The sequence below is a fragment of the Arabidopsis thaliana genome, chromosome 2, assembly GCF_000001735.4.
Source record: "Arabidopsis thaliana chromosome 2, partial sequence".
Taxonomy (NCBI): Eukaryota; Viridiplantae; Streptophyta; class Magnoliopsida; order Brassicales; family Brassicaceae; genus Arabidopsis; species Arabidopsis thaliana.
In genome coordinates this window covers 5,105,959-5,112,772 of record NC_003071.7, presented here as the reverse complement: position 1 = coordinate 5,112,772, position 6,814 = coordinate 5,105,959, and the positions used below count along the sequence as shown (strand labels likewise).

General features: G+C 44.2%; 2 pseudogenes across 2 annotated transcripts; both read left to right on the top strand.

The window, feature by feature from the left end:
* Positions 1-1,945: 1,945 nt before the first annotated feature.
* On the top strand, positions 1,946-3,900 carry AT2G12540 (annotated as a pseudogene; the record flags this gene model as incomplete). The annotated part of the gene is made up of 1 exon: positions 1,946-3,900.
* A 1,898-nt stretch (positions 3,901-5,798) lies between these two features.
* AT2G12530 lies at positions 5,799-6,095 on the top strand (annotated as a pseudogene; the record flags this gene model as incomplete). Its single annotated transcript has 1 exon — positions 5,799-6,095.
* Positions 6,096-6,814: the final 719 nt, after the last annotated feature.

Genomic DNA, 6,814 nt, shown 5'->3' with positions numbered 1-6,814 from the left:
GGGTTTGGATGAAACGAGTTTATATGGTGCTATGAGTTTAGATGGGACAAATTTGGATACCACGGGTGTACTCCTCGAATTAACAATCAAATTACAACTATACAGTACTAAACAAAACAAATAATAATAACAAATATAATTTCAATTTTAAATTTTTAGTTACAAAATGAAAAATACTTAGGTTCACCCCTAGGGGTGAAATTTTATATTTACCTCCTTAATTTTAGCCAATAAGAATTTGTCATTTAATTTTGAAAATAATAATTTAATTTAATTAAAAAATATAATTTTTCATTAAAACGAAATTATGTATCGGTTTGGGTTAGGTTTAGATTTTATGATTAAACAAGTTTAAATATCGGTTTGGGTTTATAATCGGATTTAAATTTTATAATTACATGAGGTTAAATGCCGGTTTGGGTTTAGAAAGTACGATTAGGGTTTAGATTTTTTACGATTAAACGAGTTTAAATGGTGGTTTGGGTTTACAAAAGAGAATTAGGGTTTAGATTTTGTCATTAAACGGGATTATATATCGGTTTGGGTTTATAAAAAAATGGTTAGGGATTAGATTTAATAATTAAATAAGTTTAGTGGGTTTTAATAAATTTATTTATTTATTTAATATTAATTGTTTTAATTTAGTTAATTAGATGACATGACAAATTTTAATTGGTTAATTAGCCAACCCTTTTTTTAACGGGTGTGGATGATTAATCGGGTAAGTCGCAATCGCGGTACAGTAAACGCATATTTGTAGTTAATCTCGGTTTAATGACAGGTTCAATTGGAAATGTATTTTTAAGGATGAATCCGAAAGTACATGTTGTAATTCTAAGAATTATCGAAGTTTATGGTGGAAATTTCAGGAGCAAAAAGTAAGGGGAAAAGCTGAGAATGCAATTAGTTTATGGCTATAAAATCAGCCAACCCTTACAAAATCAAACACAAAACACTTGAAATATCTTCTTGAAAAAAGGAAGTCGTTTGAGACATTTTCTCTTTTCTCTCTCATCAAAAACACCAAAAAGTAGATCTAGGTTTTTCTTTTTCTTTCTATTCTCGGATCTTAAAAGTTGGAGATTTTCCAGATTTTGATTCAGTTTCTCCTTGTTTAATCAATCTCATAAGGTTAAAATTTTCATTTTTGCTAGGTTTCTTCTTCTCTTAGTGTATCCATCATTGTCTTGGTCAAATTTTGTCTTTTACAAATCTTAAATTCGCCCACTGTGGATTTTGAAATTCACACTAGAGATTTGTAATTGAGATTATGAGAAAGGAGGGCTAGAACTTCACTGAAACCTTGAGAGTTATATTGCTAAGAACGAATGGACTTTTTGTATTGATTATGACAAAGCTTTTACAATGTGAAAGGAGATTACAAGTGTAAAAGTATGTGTGTGAATGTAAGCTGAATTGAATGTGTCTTCCAAGTCGTCCTTGCTCCTTTATATAGATCTACGCACGTGGTAGCTCTGTCCGGGATCTGCGGAGATCCTCCTGGATATTTGGCAGGTCAATTCCGAGATATCAGGTCCGCTCCGCGAATATCTCCTCGTCAGTTCCTAGATTGTTACTCGCATATCTCCCTTCATCAGGTGATCGGGCTTATCTGGCCCAAGTACCCATTTGCATATGTGGGCTCATTAGTTGCGTAGGTCCTCTACTTGGTGGGCTTGGTGGGCTTTGTGGGCTGGCTTGGTATTTTCGCAGGTGGATTCCTGGAGGGGAATCCAGCTCCAACATTTGCCCCCCAGCCCATTGAGTGAGTAGGCGAACTCGATGAGCGGACATATAGGTCAGGTAAGATTGCGAAAATATTCTAGATGAGATGATAGATATGATGAGATCAGTCGATTTTGAGGATAAACTCGATAAAAACGATTTAATTTCAGGTTCCTGAACCGAAAGATATTGAGGAGATACGCGAGATAAGTGGTCGCTGACGTGGACGGCTGAGATGGAGCGTCTCTTCAGCGCACCGCATCTGACATTCCAGATCAGGCACGGAAAGAGATCTCTGCAATCTCGAAAATCGTGGTGATGATGGCTTTAAATAACTTCCCACCTCTCCACTTGACGTCACGTCAACTCACACGACTCTCAAGGTAACTTCTCTCCATCTTAATTATTTACTGCGTTTCGTTTTTAGAGATAGAATTTTTTTATCTTTCTTCTACTATCTCCATCGTTTCTCTGCTACTCCCTTCTTTCTCGATCTGCCCTCTTTGCTTTTTCCTTCATCTCTCTCGTCTTTCTCCATCGAAATCAAGAGATGAGCAACCTAGAGGATTCCTAGAACAAGAGCAACCACAGTTACGGCGATGACGAGAGTTCGTCAGAGACTAGGTCGGCGGCGTCTCCGCCACAAGTACAAAGGCGCGTTATAACCCTAGGCGGAATGGGTCCAATCCGTCCACCGTCGACCAGAGCCGAAAAGCCGAAGAAGAAGAAAGCTTCCAAGCAAAAGGTCGGCACTCCGATGACGAATCGTAGCTGCTCTCACCGCAGCTCCAGCAGATTCCGCAATCGTCCTTCCAGCAGTGGACGATTGAACCCTTGGCTTATCGAACCATCCATGTTTCCGTTCCGGTCGTTTACTACGACCGCCCACGGTTTACTAACCGTTTATCCGTCCGGTCTATGGTGGTCGATAAAGCTTTCGGCTTATCGATCCATCCATACGATCCGAACTATATCCTTATCACACCCAAGGGTCCGTGGATTCATCCATCGGATCATCGTAGGCTAGCCCATGAAATCCTTCTTCCGTCGGCCTTAGGTTTGCTCACGGGTCCAACATCCGTTTTGTCCATCGGTTTTTACCGTGGACTTTCCCGTTGGTTATCCGTCGAGTCACCCTTTGGTCTTACCGATCTCTGATCAGTTTCACCATAGCTGAGGAGATAGATACATGAAGGCGGCCGCGATATTGATCCTATATGGTGAATCACGTTTCCTTACCCATTCTTGAAGCTTTCTCCCTTTACTGGTAAGATTGCATCCATGGGCGACCCTTGGGTGTGTTTGGATGCACTTATCTTTGTGCTTCCTCGAACACTTTTCTCGATCTATCCCATCCGACGATCGTTCTGTCCGACCCGTTCTGTTAGACGATCGGACTGTCCCATCCGACCCGTCCGACGATCGGTCTATCCGATCCGATCCGTCTGGCTGATCCGATCCGTCCGATGATCGGTCTGGCCGATCCGATCCGACGATCGGTCTACCATATCCGATTCGTCTCTAAGACGAACGGTCTACCCTCTCCATCCTATACACTCCATCGAACCGTTGGACCGGGAGGTAGTATGCGCATCACTTCGGTCAAGTTATACTCGCCGAGCCGCACCCCCTTTCCGACCAACAACTTCAGGATGTGTTGGAATTGTTTTGAGAATGTTTTGTGGTGTGTGGATGTTGTGAGATGATCCCAAAGGCCTTGGGCGTCCTCCCTTATATAGGGGGCGAATGGATGCTTCCCGAAGCATCACATCCGTTCCTTGCACCCTTCCGAAAGGTCACATCCGTTCCTTGCATCCTTCCAAAATGTCACATCCGTTCCTTGCATCTATTGGGTGATGCAACCGTTCGTTGGTACCCGCTCGACCTTACACCTTTTGGCCGAGACATCGTTTCACGGGTGAGCTACCACAGTCCACCAGCTCGAGTGTCAGCTGACCGGACCACCCAGCTGGGTCAGTACACGATCAGCTCACCGAGCTCAGTCGAGTTGTCGGTCAGCTCACCTAGCTGAGCTAGCTAGTCTTCCAGCTGGTTTAGCTCACCTAGCTTAGCTAGCTAGTTCATGCTAGCTTGTCCAGCTCACCTAGCTGGTTCAGCTTGAACTTTCTCATTCTTCCGACTAAGTATTTTAGTCCGCTGCTCGACCCTTGTCTAGTTTTCCCCTAAAACAAATCGGCCTCTTTATGAACGCGGGACGCGGTTGTTACAAGTCTACCCCCCTTAAACTGAATTCTTCCTCGAATTTGGTGTGTGTAAGATCTTGGTTACTCCCTAACTCGGGACACGGGCGTTACAAGTCTACCCTCCCTTAAACTGAATTCGTCCTCGAATTCAGCGGGTGTAAGAGCTTGTTTACTCCTGAACGCTTTTCTATCTTTGGTCTCTCCGAGACTTTAGATATCATATTTGATCAAATCTCTATTTCCGAGTTTGATCAAGTTTCCCGATCTTTGTCTCTTAAGACACTCGATCAAATTCCTGATCCTGGTCCTCTCCCGGACTCGATCATTATTTCCCGATCTTTGTCTTGTCCCGGACTTGATCAATGTTTTCCAATCTTTGTCTCTTCCGACATTCGATCAAATTTCTGATCCTGGTCCTTTCCCGGACTCGATCATTATTTCCCGATCTTTGTCCTTTCCTGGACTTGATCAATGTTTTCCGATCTTTGTCTCTTCCGATATTCGATCAAATTTCTGATCTTGGTCCTTTTCCGGACTCGACCATATTCTCGACTTAAGTCTTTTCCGACTTTGTCAATATTTCCGACCTTGGTCCCCATCGGACTCGGTCAATATTCCCGACACAGGTATCTTTTTGACCTTGTAGTTTTTTTCCATGATCTTGGTCAATTTCCGTAAGATCAAAACCCCAGAAATAGTCAAATCCCGACTAAGTCTGTACCCAATCTTAGTCAAGTTCCGACAAGATCCAAATTCCATTGATATCGGTCCATCTCCGAATATATCAACCCACTTTCCCGTCATGTTGAAGTTTTGACTACAAGGATAATATCTTGGTTCCCGATCGTGAGTTGGGTAACTATTTCCGTTTTCGTACACAACAATCCCTCAACTTCCTTATCCGCCAAAACCTTACTATGACGTTTTCCTGAGCACCTATCCATCCTAGGATCAAGCATGCTCTGATACCAACTTGTGAGACCCAGTCCCGGACGTCTCGGCGTCCGGCGACCGTGTACTCAAGTTCGAGCCTCTTCCCGGCCGAACCTCTTAGTTTTTCGCGATTCAACATAGAATTGCCTTTACGAGGCTAAATTCTATAATCATTTCTTATTACACAGTGGAAGTCTTTCTAACCTTGGTTTAATTCTAACCAACTCTTGTACCGGTTTTATCGTCTTTGTCCCTTAGACATAGATCGATCCTTTACTCGGTCAAGACATGCATATTGTTCGCTAACCATTCTAGGCCTAACAATCGCATGTTCCTTTATCCTATTTTCACGGTCCATTCCCAAACGTCTATCCTAATTAGTAAGCTAGATCGTTACATACCTCGGCCAATATGCGGATTTGATTCCTTAGCCCGTTTGTCGCCTTATCCTATTTGTTCAACGATTCGTATGCGATCGTGAATCGATGAACCAATCCCTATCGTTACTTAGCCATACAACCAACCAACCCCACTGGTCTAAGTACAACAATAGAGATTGGGGATCGTACGATTTCCTTGGTTCATGATGGCCGAATCAAGCTCTTGGCTTATTGGTCCATCCGTCCTCCAAACGTACGCCCCTTCGATTCCATGGTGGACGATTGAACCCTTGGCTTATCGAACCATCCATGTTTCCGATCCGGTCGTTTACTACGACCGCCCACGGTTTACTAACCGTTTATCCGTCCGGTCTATGGTGGTCGATAAAGCTTTCGGCTTATCGATCCATCCATACGATCCGAACTATATCCTTATCACACCCAAGGGTCCGTGGATTCATCCATCGGATCATCGTAGGCTAGCCCATGAAATCCTTCTTCCGTCGGCCTTAGGTTTCCTCACGGGTCCAACATCCGTTTTGTCCATCGGTTTCTACCGTGGACTTTCTCGTTGGTTATCCGTCGAGTCACCCTTTGGTCTTACCGATCTCTGATCAGTTTCACCATAGCTGAGGAGATAGATACATGAAGGCGGCCGCGATATTGATCCTATATGGTGAATCACGTTTCCTTACTCATTCTTGAAGCTTTCTCCCTTTACTGGTAAGATTGCATCCATGGGCGACCCTTGGGTGTGTTTGGATGCACTTATCTTTGTGCTTCCTCGAACACCTTTCTCGATCTATCCCATCCGACGATCGTTCTGTCCAACCCGTTCTGTCAGACGATCGGCCTGTCCCATCCGACCCGTCCGATGATCGGTCTATCTGATCCGATCCGTCTGGCTGATCCGATCCGTCCGACGATCGGTCTGGCCGATCCGATCCGACGATCGGTCTACCAGATCCGATTCGTCTCTAAGACGAACGGTCTACCCTCTCCATCCTCTACATTCCATCGAACCGTTGGACCGGGAGGTAGTATGCGCATCAGTTCGGTCAAGTTATACTCGCCGAGCCGCACCCCCTTTCCGACCAACAACTTCAGGATGTGTTGGGACTGTTTTGAGAATGTTTTGTGGTGTGTGGATGTTGTGAGATGATCCCAAAGGCCTTGGGCGTCCTCCCTTATATAGGGGGCGAATGGATGCTTCCCGAAGCATCACATCCGTTCCTTGCACCCTTCCGAAAGGTCACATCCGTTCCTTGCATCCTTCCAAAATGTCACATCCGTTCCTTGCATCTATTGGGTGATGCTAGCTAGTTTAGGTAGCTAGTTCATGCTAGCTTGTCCTGGTTTAGCTCACCTAGCTAAGGTAGCTAGTTCATGCTAGCTTGTCCAGCTCACCTAGCTGGTTCAGCTTGAACTTTCTCATTCTTCCGACTAAGTATTTTAGTCTGTTGCTCGACCATGGTCTAGTTTTCCCCTAAAACAAACCGGCCTCTTTATGAACGCGGGACGCGGTCGTTACAAGTCTACCGCCTTTAAACTGAATTCTTCCTCGAATTCGCG